The sequence below is a fragment of the Coenobita brevimanus genome, chromosome 55 (genome assembly GCF_032717465.1).
Source record: "Coenobita brevimanus isolate Jiangsu-jjx chromosome 55, ASM3271746v2, whole genome shotgun sequence".
Taxonomy (NCBI): Eukaryota; Metazoa; Arthropoda; class Malacostraca; order Decapoda; family Coenobitidae; genus Coenobita; species Coenobita brevimanus.
The window spans coordinates 29,836,920-29,856,021 of NC_137008.1; the positions used below are offsets into that span (position 1 = coordinate 29,836,920).

The window sequence follows — 19,102 nt, forward strand, 5'->3', positions numbered from 1 at the left end:
TTTCGTCCATAGTGAAGGCAGGCTGAACTCCTGACGAGCTCTCATCGAAAACCAGGTTTTTGGGGACAAAATCTGACCCTTCCGTCCACGCGAAGGCATCCAGGATTCCCTGGCGTGGCGGTGGAGGGATGGTGGTGGTGGTGGTGGTGGAGGTTGGCTGAGAGGGAGGCTTATCATGGTCAAGGTCACTCGCACTGACCCTAGGTTGCCGTACAGCACTAGCAGCCCTTACCCTACTAGCTACACTACTTCTCACTCTCTTAGATCTACCTCTACCTCTACGGCCTGCCTTCACTGTTGATGCTGGTGGTGACTCCGACGACGAAGACTCCGGAGATAACTCAGCCGACGATGATGACGAGATGAGTAAAGCGGGGCTTGGGGAACGGGGAGGTGAATGATCTCGTGACTCATGGCGGGCTGGGTCACGTGGGGGCATTGTTCTGGGGCTAACACGCCGCCTTTTCACTCCCTTCCCAAATTCTTTTCCTTCCTGCACTAAAGGCTCCTTTCCCTTGGAGCTACACACAGATTCACTGGTAGGAGCACTTGTTGTCGCTGTTTCTGGCGCGATAAGTTCACCCGGCTCATCACACGATTCACCGGAATCGTCAAAATCGCTGTCCATTATTATCATCGACAATTCAGCAAGTTCTCGTGCCACTGCAGAGTCACTGAGGCCTTTCCTGCTTGCCTCAACACTTTTCTTGGGGGTAGAGGTCACGGGGCCCTTTGCAATGGGCGCAGAAGCGGCAGGAATGGCGGGGCGCGAGTGCGACATGTTGTCTCTGCAGTGGAGGACAAGGAACTAAATGCCGCGGCTTATCTGAGAAGGGAAGGGTTGACAATGACACTTTAGGCTGACTGCTGCTAACTTACAGGCTAATTTTTTATAGGTAGAAAATCTCGGCAATAAATAAAGAAATAGGTACTTCCAGGTGAATGTAAATGTCAATTAGGATTCTCCCTTCCTTTCTGATATATATTTTTATTACAGACTTCGATTACAAGGCATAAATCAAAGGGGAAATTACCGTGGTAATGTAGCGAATGAATGCACGTGAGGTTTTGTCAGGTGATAATTGGGCAATTTCAGGAGTATAACACTATCACTTACCTGTTTTTTTTTTGGTATATATTATTGGGTAAAAATATTGGGCATAGGGCTTATTTCAATGGATGAAATCTGTGGAAAAAGAAGAGTAAAATTTCCGTACCGCAGCGCGGCGTGAGAGGTGAGAGGAGAGGGTAATGGAGGGCATGTAGGGAGGGGAGTCAAGAAGGGGGTAAATTATCTGAGAAGGGAAGGGTTGACAATGACACTTTAGGCTTACTGCTGCTAACTTACATGCTAATTTTTTATAGGTAGAAAATCTCGGCAATAAATATAGAAATAGGTAGTTCCAGGTGACTGTAAATGTCAATTAGGATTCTCCCTTCCTTTCTGATATATATTTTTATTACAGACATCGATTACAAGGCATAAATCAAAGGGGAAATTACCGTGGTAATGTAGCGAATGAATGCACGTGAGGTGTTGTCAGGTGATAATTAGGCAATTTCTGGAGTATAACACTATCACTTACCTTTTTTTTTTGGTAAATATTATTGGGTAAAAATATAGGGCATAGGGCTTATTTCAATGGATGAAATCTGTGGAAAGAGAAGGGGGAAATTTGCGTAGCGCAGCGCGGCGTGGGAGGTGAGAGGAGAGGGTAATGGAGGGCAGGTAGGGAGGGGAGTCAGGAAGGGGTTAAAATAGCTAAAATGTCAACAATGGATGGGAGTACAGATGAGATTTGGAGTGCTGACTAGTGTTGGACATTGGCAGTACTGATATATGATACAAGCCACCACTTGAGAGCCCGGGATAATTCAAAATAACACAGAATCACAAAAGTGACGCCCCGCGGTATGATCCATTGTAGCCGAGCGTCACGAAAGTGACGCCCCGCGGTTAAGGGGTTAAATGAGTGGATGGAGAAAGATGAAACTCCTTCCACGCATGAGGGGATAATTGACCTTATGCTGCGTACACAGCTAGAGAGGTCGTGGCCTGCTGAGCTCATAGCACAGCTTAAGATCTGCCAGGTGAAAGATGCCAGCCAAATGGCAGAGAAGGCTGACGCATTCTTTACTGCATACGGGTATCAAGCTCGTAAGCAAAACACCTGGAGCAGAAAAGATACTGCCAAGTCTGGGAAGCCGTCTCAGACTGAATCCCAGCACCAAGGCCGTTCTCAGAGTAATGGTCAAGGTCCAAAACCGCAGTGGAAGGACCAGGGGCAAAACACTCAGAAACCTGAGTGGAAGAGGTACAACAAGTACCCTAACCAGCAGCAGTATCAGCCACGCAACCGACCGTCGGGACAAACTTTTTCACCACCAGCTCAAAAGAGGCAGGAAGCGAACGCAGCCTTCATTCCTCAGCAGCAGCATGGTGGTCACGTCCCTACCAGTGTGGGTACTTCCCCACAGTTCACTAGTCCCACAATGACAGTGAACCCCCCTCCACAGATGGCCAATGTTCCATCTTCCCAATATAACCCTCAAGGCACAATGTTTGCCACATCAATTCAGCAGCCTCATGAGTGGCTAGCTGCTTCCTCCACAGGCCCTCCCACAGGTGACAGTACCTTCCTTGTTCAGCCAGGGTTTGTGGGAGGCATTCCTGTGAAGGTCCTGAGAGACAATGGTTCCTCAGGTTGCTATGTTAAGCAGAGTTTAGTTCGGCCTGAGCAGTATACAGGTCGACAGATCCATGCAAAGCTTATTGATGGATCAGTGAGATTGTTCCCTGAGGCATGTATCCAGGTGGCATCTCCATTTTATACTGGTACGACACTTGCGGTTGTCATGCCAGAGCCTCTATTTGATTTTATAGTAGGCAATATTAATGGAGTCAAGGATAGTTGCTCCGATGACGCTACTCAGACTTCGGCTGCTGCGGTAACACAAGCCATGACTGAGGCTCTAGACTGTGTCACCCCAGTGATCATTGAATCGCGGCAAGATCTGATGTGTAGTCAACTTGTTGTACAAGAACAGCATTCTGACCCGACACTTGCTGCCGTGCAGAACAAACAAAAGGGTCGAGTGATAAAGTATTCACGGGGAGGTCGAGCCAAGTTCCTTCGTAAACAAGGACGGCTCTACCGTGAGTCACGAACACCCGAGGGCGAGGTTCGACTGCAGTTTGTCGTTCCCGCCAAGTACCGCCTAGCAGTGTTACAATGGGGTCATTGTTCAGCCTCAGGAGGTCACGTGGGCAAAAGGAAGACCCAGGGCCGTATCCGAGCTGACTTTTTCTGGCCAGGGATGGGACGAGACATAGATAGTTTTGTCCGTTCCTGTAGTGTGTGCCAAAGTATCACCACTAATCAGGGACATGCCCTTCCTGTGCCATTTGTAACCACACCCATAATCTCTGAGACAGTTGAGAGACAGGGTAGTGGTGAAGTGGGTGCAGACCTGACGTCTCGCCCATTGGCCCCACAGGACACATTATGTCCAGGGCCTGTACATACATATTATGTACCGTAAGTTAAGGGGGAAGTTGAGAGGCGACTTGAGGCTATGGAAGACCCAAGTTTGCATAAGGATTCTCAGCTTCCCGGTACAAATAGAAGTACTGTAGGTTAAGGGGGAAGTTCGAGAGAGAACGCGGAGGCGACTTGAGGCTATGGAAGACCCAAGTTTGCACAAGGATTCTCAGCTTCCCGGTACTAAAGTACTGTCGGTAAAGGGGGAAGTGAGAATTCAGCAGAGGCGACTTGAGGCTATGGAAGACCCAAGTTTGCAAGGATTCTCAGCTCTCCGATACTAATATAAGTACTGTAGGTTAAGGCACAGGTTGAGGACCCGTGTGCAGTTCGAGGCTATGGAAGACCCGAGTTTGCACAAGGATTCTCAACTTGCCAACACTAATCGTGTGCTAAAATTAATGGCGACCTCGAGCTTACTTTTCGTACCATGTACTGACTGCTAGGCAGAGAGAATTATTGTAAGATAATAAAATTTTGTCTCATTGACACTTTTGATGCTCCACCTCAATTGGTTTTGCAGGTTCAGCAATGGGTGTAGCAGTTTTGCTGTGCGGGCCAGTTGATCGTCTGCCGCACGCTGCCGCCTCTTCTCCTCTGCCTTCGTCGTCGCCATATTAATTACTATGTCATTTTACACGTAGGTACAGTCACGCTACAACTGTCACACCTACACCATGTATTACATACATCACACTACACAACAATTAGTTGTCAGTGTAAATGTAGCGACTTTTCGCTCAGTTTGACCTGAGTACAGGATTTTCACCGTCGTCACGGAGTTTTTCCCTCAAGCTTGCTTCTATTAACGTAAATACGAGGTTTTTTCGCTCACTGGCGACTGCGACTTTCTCCTGTAGCAGGATAGCACACACACCACAGTGTGAATCTTGTGCAAATGACTTAGGATGTGTACATATATATATATATCCACAAATTTTTTCCCATAAGGAAAAAATTTAACTTTGTAAGGGTGTAATGTCACGAATCAATCCGTGACATTTCCCTTTTGTGAGAAGCCACGAACTATTAGTGGAAAACTCACTGCGTATCGCTCAGCTAACCGTTTCTCCCTCCATTTTGGGGTACACTTTTCAAAACATTCGTCACTGTTTTCAAAAGTGGCCGATTTAATGCACGTCACTAAGTGCTGTACTGAGCGATACTATTGTTTTCTTTATTGTTCGCCCCTGCTTGCACTTGACCATTAAAAATGCGGCCTAGTGCTCCGCTTTTGTTCCCACGACTTACTCAGTCGAGTGTTTGTTGTGACGGAGGAAGGTCCTGTGCTCCAAGAAGTGTGAGAGGTCGCTAGCACCCAAGCTCCACTGAGACAGTTAATCCAGTCCTCCCACCCCGGGTGATACATAGCATTCATCGACCGGTATTTCCTTTTTGTAATCCTAGTTTAAGAGTTTAATTAAGGTGTTTTTTCCTAGGCGTAAGTATTTAGCTTTTGTGTGAGTGAGTGAGTGCGTCTCATTTAACTGATTTGAATTGTAACGTTAAATTTATTTTTTGTGATCAATAAATTTAACAGTTCCTTTCTTGAGCTCAATGTAAAGTAAAATCTTGTTTCATTTCTCCATAATTAAGCTTATTTTCCATACAGCTAGCTTGCATAAACGTTTGCTTTCATAACTGGTACTTAGACCAGTCTTGTTGTATTAACTTAAAATCCGTTGTGCCAGGAGTTAATGCATCAGCAAGAGCCTGATATTATTATTAGTATTAGTTATTTATTGTCAGGGGTGAAGTAACTTTCTCCAGAGGCTAACAGTACAGTAATTCAGCAATTGTGAGTAATTAGTCTCTGCTGTGTACTGTTGAGAAAGTTTTTGAATTCTCGTTCTTAGAGAATCGTTGCACGATTTAGCAAGACAGTCATTGTCCCTGCTCTCCAGTATTATTGAATATTATTATCAATTGAATAATATTTAAGCATTTATTTCAAAATTACCCTATTATAAAAACCCCGTGACACAGATAAACTACCTTACACAGAATCAGCCCAGCAAGGGTTGAAAGCACTCTTATCTCTGGAGACTTCTTGCAGCAATCAGGCCCAAAGTCATTAGGCATCTTCCCATTGGTGGGATTAAAAGTTTTCTTCGTAGATTTGGTGCCTCTCCATCAAAGACTCTTTACCCATCCTTTCAGTAATCTGATAAGGCTCAAGTGCTATAAATGTTGATATACTGATTAGTGGGTCCTGTGAGCACTCCATAACCCCTCGAATTCCTAGAAGGACCGACATCTCCAGAGATGGCGATGAGTCAATACAAGAACCACTAGACTATTACGGATCATCAGGAACGGACTTAGGTTGCCTCAAGTGCCTGGGATCAGCAGGAAGAGAAAATCAGCAGATGACCACCAGTGGATCTGACCCTCTGGTAAGTGAGGACTACAACTGGAGGGAAAATCTGCCACATCATACGAGTGAATGACAAACCTTCACTCCCCCAATCCTCCAGCCATTATGGAACCCAGTAAGAGGTAAATGACAAGCTGTACAGCACCTGATGTCTCAAGCGTAACAGAGGAGTACAGGCAGGTAACCACCACACAACCATACGGCAGCTCTAAATCCATGGAGCGGCAGGCCATGTAGTGCTTGCTTGACTATAGTCAGAAATGACCAGCTGATTAACTTAGTCAGGCCTCATCAGCTAGCTGCAGGACGCAAGATGCAGCATCGCTCAACCACCAGGGGATCCTGTCTTTTTAGCATCGCATGATACCACACACGGGAATCACGTGTGGGTGGGATGCCAACATCTCTGCCATAAGATGTCCGAAATGAATACAATCTTCATCATCATCGACAGGCTTTCCTCCACTGATGATGAAGGGGCAGCACTTGGTCCATAAGATCGATGTTCATCAGTACCACTGAGGCAGACAAACCACCAGCATAGGAAATGCTTCTGACCATGCTTCAAGGCTCACAACCATGTCAAGGTAGCCCCCTCTTTCTTGGGGAAGATCGAAACCTAAACAGTCTCATTTGCATTGTGCTTGCTTGGGTTTCTCCATTTTCATACTACTTAAAAATTTCTCACTCCCTTATGAGAATGTAGGTACTAACAAGTTCAAATAATCCTTTTGCAGCCTCTGTACTCAGTGCTTTGTTCCTTAGTCCATTCTATCTTTTGAATACCTTTATAGGATTGGACAATTTTTTTCCCAAACACTTTACTCTCCATATTCTTTACAGCTTTTCATTTCTTTGATATAAATTCACAAAGCCCTAAATAAAAATGGTCATTCAATATTTTAATAAAGAGACATTTATTTATATTTCACACAGTCACAAATAAACCGACTGGAATTGGCGTTGGTATGTTTTTTAAAATATGCACCCAGTCACATCAGATTGCACTCCTGTGTAATGTAATTACAATACTAGTGTCTCATTAAAACAAAACGGTTCAGCCAATTACCGGGTGAGATGAGCAGCCCAAAGCCGGAAATGGTTTGATAGCCAGTGATTAGCATATGCCGACCCCTTTTTGTATAGTATTTTTAACCAGTGCCAGTGGCTTCATCAAAATCGCTTTGTAAAAACACATGCAGTGATCAAGGTAATAAAGAACACACTACCCCCGTGAAAAATCCACTATACCCAAAAGAATATTATTAAACAGTCTATATATAATATTGCATGCTCATTCCAATACCCAAACTCATTCAAATGTTTCCGTGTGAATCAGATTTGGTAGTTAAAACCGATAATTTTGAAGAGTTCAGTGATGAGTGAAATGATGTGCTTCCTGTTTCATGCCAATCAGCCTCGTATGCTTTCATGTTTTTTTCGTTTAATTCTTTGTTCAATGCCTTCGGCACAGGACCGGGTTCAAGAGATTAAGGTGAACTTATCGTGGTGTTCTTATTGTTGGGAACACTTATAAATAAGATGAGCTTATAGTGCTGTTCTTATTGTTGCTGGAAATCACTTCCAAATAAAGTGAACTTATCGTGTTGTTCTTATTTTTGTTGGAGAACACTGAAATAAACGTTCACTGCTCTCAAACCGTTAATTCAATTGCATCCATTTTCGTATGGTATACATTCATGGTCCATCCCTTGCCTCCTACCACAATTTCACCTCGCCCCACCTGTTTCTCTGACCCTCCAAATCTACTCGAATTTCATAGGATATACAGTACCTTCTTGCTTGAACCCCACCGTCCACCCTACTTCCAGTCAATACATTGCCTATCACGTCCATTTCTTTGCCAGTCATTAACAGTTTAATGTCACGACATATGTCATGCGATCGACTAACGTACTTGTCTCTGATATGAAAGACGGGCTTACGGTGATGATGATGATGTATATTATAGTCGCACTTATGATTCTGTAGCCAAGTAACTAAAATTACAAATACTTAACCTATACTTGAAAAAAGAGAGATTTATAGTAATAAGTGTGATGCAGACAAACATTTTAATAACGAATATCATAATATCAAACTTTAAATCAATACAATATCTAAGACCAGGGTACATAACCTCTTCGTCCCTAATTAAAAAAAAAAATGTGAGAGACTGTACTGCTGAAACTGACTGGACAGCCTACTGTTAGCAGACAGCGATGAGAAAATATGGCAAATACTAATATGTTGTTAATCAAACGAAAAAAAAATAAAAACAACACGTTTTTCAGAGAAGTTAATTTGGTGCTATGGTACCGGTAGCTTAATATAGTTACACAATCACAGTGCTGAAAGAGCATCGCGGCCTTATACCGCCGTTCAGCTCATACCCAAATTCGAGCTGTCTCTGAAAGAAGCTTCACTTTGGAGTGAGCGCTTCCCAAATGAGAACTATTTCTGAACAGCTATCACCACCACCACCACCGCAGCTCCCACCACCATCATCATCATCGTTACATCTACCATCACCTCTACCACAGCTAGCACTACCACCACAGCCACCTCCACAACAACATCTACCAACACCAACATCATCATCTGAGCTACCATCAACACCATCACCAAAGCAAACACTACCACCAACATCATCACTGCTACCACAACCACCAACAGGGCTGCAATGACCACCACCACCACCACCATCACATCAACCATCATCATCACAGCCACCACCAACACCATAAAAGCTACAACCACTATAAATTGTCACTGCTATAACCACCACCATAGCTGCCACCGATTTCTGCTGATTAAAATTGTTTCATCATAGCATCAGTGAAGCTCTAGATATCGAATTTTAGATGCACAACCCCAATTCCCTCTCTGCAAATACGTATGAAACTTTCCAGAAATGACCTATCCCATGTGTGCGTCTGCGCCTTCTAACAATAGTTGGGACAATTACTGGGGGCCACATATATATATATATATATATATATATATATATATATATATATATATACACAGTAGAGGCCTCACACACACACACACACACACACACACACACACACACACACACACACACACACATATTTATATATATATATATATATATATCCATCATCCAATTCTACGTTGCCCCATGAGGAGAGTAGAAGCCCGGGGCTAAGCAATTTGGTCCTGACATTTATGATGAGAGTGGCCAGCCTCACTCATCCCTGAGTGGCATTACATGAGCAATAACCCCAACCATCCCTTGGCTATAAACCTTCACCGGCTCAATCCGATTGGAGCGCTGTAATTACCCACTAAACCACCAGGAGCCTAATTTGGTTATATGGTTACCACCCAGCGTAGTAAATGGTTTCCTAGTGTACAGGAAACAATTAGGCTTGTCACTCGGTGTAGAGTCACCCATAGGCAGAATGAAGAGGAAAGAATGAAGTAAAGAAAGACAAAAGAGGGAGTGTAAAGTCACCCGTAGGCAGAAGGACGAGGAAAGAATGAAGTAAAGAAAGACAGAAGAGGAAGAAGGAATGGAGAGAGGAGAGGAAAGGGCAGACACCCGAGAGCAGCACTACATCGAGTGAGTGGATGGTGAGCGCCCCCACCTACCACATATATATATATATATATCATCAGCCGTTTGTGTGTCCACTGCAGGACCGGCCTATCCCGACCGAAGTGCGGACGTAGCCAATGTATCTCTACCAAGTGGCTTAGGCTGTCTAGTAGAGATTGTATGTAGGGTGAGAAGTGCTTGTAAGTGTAATTGTAGTGTTGGAGTGGCTTTGGATGTGTGTGTAGCCTGTGAACCAAGTGTAATCGGCCCGTTCAAGCCGACTGGGTGCAAGCATACTTTATAGTAAGCGACACTGGTTCAACCACAGCACCTCTTGTGTCCGTCAGTGCAGTACGTGACCTGAAGAACGCTTCCAAAGTTTATTACCCTGGCGGGGCGCGAACCATAGTTCTTCAATGTACGAAAACGCACACTTTACCACTGTACCACACACACACACACACACACACACACACACACACACACACACATATATATATATATATATATATATATATATATATATATATATATATATATATATATATATATATATATATATATATACAAAACAACACAGGAGAAATGAAAGGAGCGATAGTGAGTATTTTCGTATTTTACATCTTCAGACATAGTGAAACAGAAACGTGAAGGGTTGAGGTCTTTTATGCACACCCGCAGCAGGGAGTGGCACACAGAACAAAGGATGACCTGAATTTTTACCAGCGGCTTAACTTATGGTCACCTGCAGCACGGAGCGGCACACAACAAAGGATGACCTGAATCTAAAAATGGGCGATGCGCAGAACAATTGGTACTTTTTTTCTTTTTTTTTAAGGGATGCACGTACAAAGGAGGAGGGAGTAGGAGGGGAGGAAAGGGGAGGGGGAGGGAGGGGGAAGGGGCAGGGGAGGAGGGGAAGGGGATATATATATATATATATATATATATATATATATATATTATATATATATATATATATATATATATATATATATATATATATATATATATATATATATATATATTAATTTTGGTTTTACGCCAGGTATCCCAGAAGGGCTAAGGCGTTGCCCCTGGGTGGAGGACTTTTTGACTGGAGCGTGTAGCATCTTATGACCGAGATGCCCTTCCTGATGTCTACCAATGACCCTTGGATGGATTCGATCCTCCAACCCTTCGGTCAGAGCGGAGCGCTCTAACCCATTGAGCCACGATTGCATTCCAGTCGGATTGAGCCCGTGAAGGTTTATTTCCAAGGAGTGGTTGGGGTTTATTGCTATGTAATGCCACTCAGGGATGAGTGAGGCTGGTCACTCTCATCTTAAATGTCAGGACCAACTTGCCTAGCCCCGGGCTGCTACGCATCTCATGAGGCAACGTAGGATTGGATGATGAAATATATATATATATATATATATATATATATATATATATATATATATATATATATATATATATATATATATGTATGTATATATATATATTAGGACCCATCCCCTTAAGAGTTTGGATCCATTATGATGTGGCAGGAGTAAACCAGCTCTACTGTTGGGCCTTGCTGCGGATGTCGCTGATTACACTGCACAGTTGACCCTCGTGTGGTGTAGTGTGGTGAGGATCTGTCCCTTCTCTGCTTGGGGGCTATGATATGAATAAATGTGTGTATGGATGAGTAAATTGGAAGTGCGTCGTCCTGTCACGGTTACTTTCCTTTCTTTGAGGGAAACATCCTAGGTATAGAGATAAATAAATATTAGGATGGATTTTTTTTTTTTTTTTTTTGACATTCAAAATCCATAAGTGCTCAAGAGCTGAGTACTCATGAGAAAAAAATCACAATGAAATAAAATGTTTCTGGGAAAATATCTTCTGCCTCCCCAGCGAGGTAAAAAAATTTATAATTATAGCAAAAATACAGTATTTTCAGACTTTTAAATATTACAAGCCCTTCATAAATTATATAGCAAGAGTTATAAGTATCTCATTTTTATCCTTAGCATATAAAAAAAATATGCTTGGTGTTAAATAAAGCTTCTGCCTCCCCGACTAAGGAATTTATAATAGAATTTTCATAAATTTTAAACATTTTTCGAAATAATCCTTCTTATCACAAAAGCGACAAATGTGCTTCTAATTGTTAAAAATGTAATGTGAGAGAGCGTAAATGACTGTGCTAAAAATCTAGAGTGCTGTAGGTTAAGATCTGCCTCCTCAAATCGTCTCTTTTAATGGCTAGTATTGTCTTTTCTGCTTATTGCAAAGTTAAAAGTTTTCGATATCCATGATAAGATATTTAAGGAATACGTTGTATTTAAGTCAAGTGTATACAACTCTTCGCTTATTTTGCTAAATATATACGGGCAAAATAACCTAGAACTCACCACATGCAGGCGGCTGTATTTCGACTTCCACCCTAGCCCAGCCCATCCACCCAACCTTACTGGAATTTATCTACTTATCAGAAAGGGACTTGAACTGTGACTCTGTGCAAAATTTTGGCATTTGCTTGCATGACTGATGGTTCTAATGAAATCACCTCCTTTCTATGCCCCGACCATTAGTGATGAGGCTTCTGTCACCAGCTTGATGTGACGTTCCACAACCTGGGTATGACAGAGAATGCCAGCCTCTGGAACATCAACAGGAAAAGTACCACTTTTCCCCATGTTGTTGATGTTATCCGTTGGCAGACTTGTAGTGAAAAGTGGTTCTGTCATTTCGACACAGCTGTCATGCCAGTTTTTCATGTGGTGGTAAGTTCCAGCATCAAAGTTCAATGGTCGAATTTTTAATACTCTGCTCCTGTCCTGCGATCGTTTCCTTGCATTTAAAATCCCTCGCCACCCCAACCCTCTGATGTGTTTCTCGTCATCAAAGATCATGCTTGGCAAAAGATTCTAAGGATGAGCAAAATATGCGATCCTTTGAATCACAGGTTTTACAATCTTAAACACATCAGGAGGGAGAGATTTTGCACAATAGATGGTTTCATGAAGGTGTTTTGCTACAAACTTCAGGGAAGAATTGTTCTTGATCTTGAACCACAGTGGTGCATAAACTTTCATGATGAAATGTATGATCTTTTCAGGAATCTCTGATGATTCTTCTGTTGCAAAGTATAGTCGCAGAACTCTATTTGCCGTTGTTAACCAACTAGAATGAGCTAATCTGCCTGGACTTCGTTGAGCTTGTGACTCATCACAGTGACCTCTTGACACAAAATTGTAAATATCCAACAAGTATGTCTGATCAATACTCATATCTATAGAATCATTCTGAATATCTTTTCAACAGTTTTGAAATTTACAACAGGAAGTTTTTCACAGTTTAAAAGCAGCATTCCAATTAGTCCTGTGAATATTCTAGGTCAGGTTGTTGGTCCTTCTAATTCAATGATCAAATGCCGTAAAGGAAGTTCATTTGCGTGAAGCAGGCACATGACCCTTTGCAGTGGTCTTTTCAGGTCTCTCTCCATTATGACTACCACACCACCTTTTGTCCTGTATTTACCACTATTCCATCACAACCGATCGCCTATATCTCTGATGCTGTCACGGTGGGATGTAAAATTTAAAATAAAATAATATACTGTATACTGTATATATATATATATATATATATATATATATATATATATATATATATATATATATATATATATATAATCTGTTGACACAAGGTGAATTGACTAGTGAAATCAAGTAGTAAATATTACTTTATGCTGGCTTACTTTACCGATTCTCTAAAGACGAGAATTTTATAAACTTTTTCAACAGTACACAGTGGAGACTGGTCACTCACGAATGCTGTATTGTTACTACTGTTTTGGCCTCTGAGAAAGTGTCCTTACCCCCTGACAATCATTAATAATAATAATAACGACACAGGTTCTTGCTGGTGCAAACTCCTGGCTGGCACAACGGATTTAAAAATTAATATGAAAGAACTGGCTTAACTACCAGTAGTGATTAATATAAGAAGTTTGTGCGAACTGGGAGTAGCACCCTAAAGTATGCTCAACATGGAGAAATGAAACACGATTCTAGGTTTACATTAAGCTCAAAGAAAAGAACTCATTCATTCATTGCCAGACGCCATGTATCCCAAACGGGGTGACCAAGGGCTTAGAGTTAATTGTTTTACAGGGGGGGGCACTAATCCTCCACCAACCCCACTTGACACGTAGGGAGAACGTTATGACAACAGCATCTGGTGTTCCCAGGCGGTCACCCATCCAAGTACTAACCAGACCCAACGTTGCTTAACTTCGCTGATCGGACGGGAAGCGGTGTACTCAACGTGGTATGTTAATTACAATGAAATAAATGTACGTTACATTAATCTCAAAAATGAATTCAAGAGTAGGATTCATTGTCGCAGTAGGACTAGCGAATCGTGAATTCAAACATCAAAGTAAGTACACTCACTCACTCATTCAAAAAGCTAATCTTAAAGCCAAGTAGTCCAGGCCCTTAGGGACTAAAATGTGCAGATTTGTCTACAAGCACCAAATTTGGCTCAGATGTAGACCAGAACATACATATTTCATTTTTGGAGGGCGCCAAGCCCAGTGCTCACTGGGGCCGCCATATTGGCCAAATCCAAAATGGCTGCCAGCTGATACACGATTGTATCACAACTTCGTATCCAAAAGTCGTAGAATCATGAATGAACTTACTTTTTATAGGTTGTTGACCTCAAGGATTCCAAATTTGACCTCTGTTTTGACATTCTTGGTCATTATAACACCCCAGTGGCATATAAAACGTCAAATGAGATCAAAACTAAGCTAAGTAAACACAAAGTTTTATTTAAATCATTTAATGTTCAACTCCCAAAATACTCCAGGCCCTATATGGCAGATTTGTCTCCAAGCACTAAATTTGGGCCAGATGTAGACCAGAACAGACTGATTTCAATTTTGGAGGCCTTTGGCTTTTGATGTGAACAACATAAATGTGGGCACTTGCGAGAATGCTACTGCGCAAATGTGTTACAAGGGTGCTGAGCACCAATCGCATAGGAACTATAAGAAAACATCACTACTGCAAGATCTAATTGATTCTAATCTAGGTATCGTCATTGTTCACACATCCACCTTCACACTTGCACAACCCTGTGCAGCGGACTCCAGCCCTACAGCATTTGCAGTTTCCTGTGCAAGATCTCTCACAGCCACAGTGCAGGAGAATGGATCGTGTCTTACTAGCATCTGCGAGTGATGTCCAGTATGGTAAGCAGATACCATTGCCATCTTTCTGCCAGCCCCAATCACGGAAGTCGGGGATTTCCTGGCAAACTGAGGTTGCTTGATTCCAATAAAAGCTTGCCTGAAGCAGTGCCCTCTTTATGTGCTCAAACAGTGCTGCTTGAGTGGGTGGTATGTTCTCCAGCGTTTTTGTACCACTTGTAAAAAGACGGTGCCTGGCTTCGTTGACACTGGCCAAACCATCAAACGTATCGATGCCGTGTGGGATAACTACTCCGAGAACAGCCTCAAAGCCCTCACTCATCAGCGACGTGGTACAGGTCCACGGACAAGGGTTGAGGATGGCAGCACACGGATCCCAAAGCATTACTGGAACAGTGGGTTCCTCAAACATGAGGATAACATAAAGAAGCTATTCTCTTTCCTCAGTGAGGAGATTGTCATGAAAGATGTGGGTGATAGGCTCCTTCTCAGTACAAAGTTTGAGAATGTGCTATCCAATAGACCCTGTGATGTTTCAGTTCTCCAACCATGTAACCACCCTGAGGCAGACACAAGGATATTCCTTCACCTGGCACATGCTGCAGCACAGGGTCACAGGACAGCCTATGTTCGTACCGTTGACAGTGATGTGGTGGTTCTTGCTGTACGCTTTTTCACCACACTTGGACTTTCACAGCTGTGGGTGGGCTTTGGTAGTGGAAAAAAATTCCGTGACATTTCCATCCATTATATCTGCTCTCACCTTGGACCCTCCAAGTCTCTGGCACTGCCACTCTTCCATGCCCTTACAGGATGTGACACGACATCACAGTTCATTGGATGTGGCAAAAAGACTACCTGGGCATCTTGGCAAAGCACCCCAGGACTTACTGAAACACTGGTGGCCCTCACCCATGACCCCAAACTCTTAACCCTTGAGTCTTTACACATGCAGAAGCTGGAACGATTTGTGGTAATCATGTACAGTAAGAGATGTGGTTTGGCCAATGTCAACAAAGCCAGGCACCATCTTTTTACAAGTGGTACAAAAACGCTGGAGAACATACCACCCACTCAAGCAGTGCTGTTTGAGCACATAAAGAGGGCTCTGCTTCAGGCAAGCTTTTATTGCAATCAAGCAACCTCAGTTTGCCAGGAAATTCCCGACTTCAATGATTGGGGCTGGCAGAAAGATGACAATGGTATCTGGTTACCATACTGGGTATCACTCGCAGATGCTAGTCAGGCATGTTCCATTCTCCTGCACTGTGGCTGTGAGAGATCTTGCACAGGAAACTGCAAATGCTGTAGGGCTGGAGTCTGCTGCACAGGGTTGTGCAAGTGTGAAGGTGGATGTGTGAACAATGATGATACCTAGATTAGAATCAATTAGATCTTGCAGTAGTGATGTTTTCTTATAGTTCCTATGTGATTGGTGCTCAGCACCCTTGTAACACACTTGCGCGGTAGCATTCTCGCAAGTGCCCACATTTATGTTGTTCACATCAAAAGCCAAAGGCCTCCAAAATTGAAATCAGTCTGTTCTGGTCTACATCTGGCCCAAATTTAGTGCTTGGAGACAAATCTGCCATATAGGGCCTGGAGTATTTCGGGAGTTGAACAGTAAATGATTTAAATAAAACTTTGTGTTTACTTGGCTTGGTTTTGATCTCATTTGACGTTTTATATGCCATTGGGGGGTTATAATGACCAAGAATGTCAAAACAGAGGTCAAATTTGGAATCCTTGAGGTCAAAAACCTATAAAAAGTGAGTTCATTCATGATTCTATGACTTTTGGTTACAAAGTTGTGATACAATCGTGTATCGGCTGGCAGCCATCTTGGATTTGGCCATCATGGCGACCCGAGTGAGCGCTGGGCTTGGCGCTCTCCAAAAATGAAATTAGTATGTTCTGGTCCACATCTGAGCCAAATTTGGTACTTGTAGACAAATCTGCACAAAACCCTCCTCATAACTCCCTAAGGGCCTGGACTATAGGAAACTGAACAGAAATACTGGTCAGTGGAGAAAATGAAGCTAGCTGTGATGAGCTGGGTGTCTCTGCTAAGGCAGGTGCTTGTCGCTGGTAAGTCACTACAACCGATCACCAAACTCGGTGGGGAGACACGGGGAATCACTGAACTCTGGAGACTATAGGCGCTACAAAGATGGGCCTGCTATCAGTACTGGCACGACGACCCTACTCCCGTGGTTGCTCGAAGAACTAATTTAACCAAGCCGGGTATGGGAGTGAGAAATGGCCATGTTCACCGGAAGTGGGCGTGGCCTAACTTCCACGGTTAACGAGGCAGGGTGAACGATATATACACGCAATAAAATCACTCAGTAAAGCATTAATGTCATGCATAAGAACAGTCACTTTTGGAGCAGTGACAAATATTCTGAAAAACTATCCCAATCAAATGCATACAGGGATGGGTAAACTGAGTAATGCACAGTGGGTTTTCCACTAAAGTTCGTGGTTTCCCACCAAGGTACAATGTCACGAATTTGTATAAATACACAATCGCACGAGTTCGTGACATTATGCCCATCAAAATTAAAATGTTCTCCGACAAATGTAATGATATATACATACATATAAATCCTAACTCAGTCATACAAGATTCACACTGAAGTTTGTGTACTATCCTGCTACAGGGGAAGATCACTGTCGCAAATGAGCATAAAAACCTCATATTTACGTTAATAGAATCAAGCTTGAGGGAAAAACTCCATGACGATGGTGAAAAATCCTGTAGTCAGGTCAAACTGATTGAAAAGTTCGCTACATTTACATTAACAACTAATTGTTATATAGTGTGGTGTATGTAATACACGGTGTAGGTGTGACAGTTGTAGTGTAACTGTATTTACGTGTATAATGATATAATACAAATTAATAGTACATGGAGACGACAAGGCAGAAGAGAAGAGGCGGCAGCATACGGCCGAGACAATCAGCTGATCTGCAAAGAATAACTGCTATACCCGCCATCTGTACCTGCGAAATCAATGAAGGTGGAGCATCAAAAGTGTCAGTGTGACAAACAATTTTTATTAAATTACAATTTCTCTCTCTGCCTAGTAGTCAGTACAGAGGCTACAAAAGTACAGTTATTTTCTTAATGGATACATTATTAACCAGGAAACGTGGTCCCAGGGCAGACTCTTAAAGGACCCTTTAGTTTACTGGTTAAACTTAACTTAACACTTACGATTAATATTGGCAAGCTGAGAATCCCTATACAATCTCGGGCAGGTCACATTTTAACACCCAACGTGGGAGTGAACATATGGATAACGTGTATTCTCCGGGAATCCTCAGAGAGGCCCACAGCTCGAGACACACCACAAGGTAATTCAGACACAGCCTCAGATTGCCCCTGCGGGGGTCTCGAACTTCCCCCTTAACCTACAGTACATATGTACAAACCCTGGACGCAATGTATTCTAAGGGACCCACGAGCGAGATACTGGAACCAAGCTAGTCCTTGGATTGTTCAAATCTCTCAGGATCCCAGTCTTATAGATCCCAGTGTACAACAGTTGCCCATCAGTCATCAGTTAGCAGGCGAGACATCAAGTCTGCACCTACATTGTCACTTCCCTTGATGTATCTCACAACAAGGTTAAACTGCTGCAAATACAGTGTCCAGCGTGTTAATCTTGCATTAGCCATCTTAGTTGTGCTGAGACTAGTGAGTGGCATATGGTTGGTTTCCAGAGTGAATGGTGCTCCATAAAAAAAAAAGTAGTATTTCTGAACGCCGTCAACCACGTCCGAGAGTTCCTTCTCAACAGTACAGTAATTACTATCAGCGGGTTTTAGCTTATGGCTGTAATATGTCACTGGGAAAATTCCACCTTCTGATTCTTGCATTAGTACGGCACCTACTCCATCTTGTGAAGCATCGGTGCACAGTACGAAAGGTTTATTGGAATCAGGCAACTGCAAGATAGGCTTCTTACACGGCATATTCTTGAGGGTGGCAAATGATCTCTCTTGCGCTTCTCCCCATTCATTGGTATTTGGAACATGTTTCCAAAGCACCTTGCACAGCGGTTGGGCAATGAGAGCAAAGTTGGGGATAAAACTTCTATATTATCCCACTATGCCGAGGAATGCCCTAACTTGTTTCTTGGTCACGGGTCTCAGGGCTTCCCTAACCTTTCTGATCTTATCGCTCTGACACCTGCAGCGATTGTTGCCAACGATACAGTATGTCCGAGGAACTCCACCTCACTGTGCACAATTTTACACTTGCTAGGCTTCACAGTCATGTTGAAACTCTGGAGTCTACTAAAGACAATTTCCAAGAGTCTGAGGTACTCCTCCAACATGGCAGAATGAACGAGGACATTGTCAACGAACATTTCTATTCCTACAGTACCATGGAGCACTTGTCTCATGGCACGATT

At 42.9% G+C, this 19,102-nt stretch overlaps 1 pseudogene; it reads right to left on the minus strand.

Annotated features, from left to right (window-relative positions):
• Nucleotides 1–13,684: 13,684 nt before the first annotated feature.
• LOC145401458 (5S ribosomal RNA) lies at nucleotides 13,685–13,803 on the minus strand (annotated as a pseudogene).
• Nucleotides 13,804–19,102: the final 5,299 nt, after the last annotated feature.